Here is a 1,327-nt window from a genome sequence, read left to right on the forward strand (position 1 = left end):
TGCTTTGCCTCATGCTGGCTCTCTCTGTGTGAGCTTGGGGAAGACCTGTCATCTTATTAGGATATTCTGGAATCTCTTGCTAGTTTCCAAATGACGTAGCAGAGGTGAAATAGTAGCCGAGTACTTTTCTAGATGAGCCACAATTGGCAGAGGAAGGCCAATGTGTTTGGAGGCATGGGGGCTCATATTGCCCAAGCCACCCAGGATGTGCCAGTGATGACCGGAGGAGCTGGCTGTTGTCGCCATTGTGTAGTGAGGAAACCATGGCTTTGCCCAAGGTTACGAGTCCCTCAGGGATTAGGCTGAGATTTGAACCTTGACTGGTGAAGCTCCAAAGCCCAGGTTCTTTCCTATCGTATCACACGACTCTTCTCTCTCTCGTTTAGTCACTCTAGTGTTTAGTCTCCTGGAGGGTGAAGAAGTGACTCGACTGCTCCGAGTTTCCCGTTTAACGACACCCCTTCCCAGACCCTGCCAGAGTAGGATAAAGAACTCTGCCACTCCACAGGGGCCTAATGAAAATGTGCACTTCACAAAGTTCCATCCGTCAGAGTTACTACTGCACATGTCCGGTTCAAAGTAGGGATTCTACCCCTTGGGCGACAAAAATGAGAGCTCTCATTACCTTTTTTATCAAGTTGTCTTCCAATTCCAAGGTGCCGGAATCAGGTGGGTAAAGAACGCTTGGGGTTATACAAACGGATAAGTTATAAGCTGTCATCTGATTGGATGAGGAATGTTGCTCAATGTTGTATAGCACTCCAAAAAGGTATCGCAAGAGAACAATATTTGCTCTTGGCAGCTGGGCTAAAAGCCTAAGGTCAGAAAAACACACTTTAAATTAGGTAAATGATTCCACTTAGGAGGTTGGAAAAACAGAGACAGGGAAAAGGATACATCCTTGTATATCTAGCACACAACCCCTCTCTAGCAGAGTTCCAGGCATGAATGTAGACAAAATTGTTGCACTGAATTTAGTTCCTGAGCCAGATAAACACTTCTCTGGTTAGTTAAATGTTTGACAGACTTTTAAGGTCATAGCCCTGGCAGGTGATGCTCTTGCATGTGTCTTGAACCAGGGAATTTCGTCTACAAGTTTCATGGATCCAGAAGGTGTCAAACGGCCAAGGAGTCCACATTAATAAGATCAGGAGAAGAACAATAATAGCCCTAAAGCGTGCCTCTATTCTGAAGCTGACCCCCATGGGTGTGAAGAATTGAAAGTCTTTGGCGTTGGTCATGATTATAGTGGGCAAAGCTGCAAAACGTAAGCCAATGTTTTCCTAATAGTATGTTGGCTGTATTTTGGAGATATGACCAGAGTAGA

The sequence above is a fragment of the Mirounga angustirostris genome, unplaced genomic scaffold (genome assembly GCF_029215605.1).
Source record: "Mirounga angustirostris isolate CCGP_5_RB_7025 unplaced genomic scaffold, mMirAng1.0.hap1 SCAF_137, whole genome shotgun sequence".
NCBI lineage: Eukaryota > Metazoa > Chordata > Mammalia > Carnivora > Phocidae > Mirounga > Mirounga angustirostris.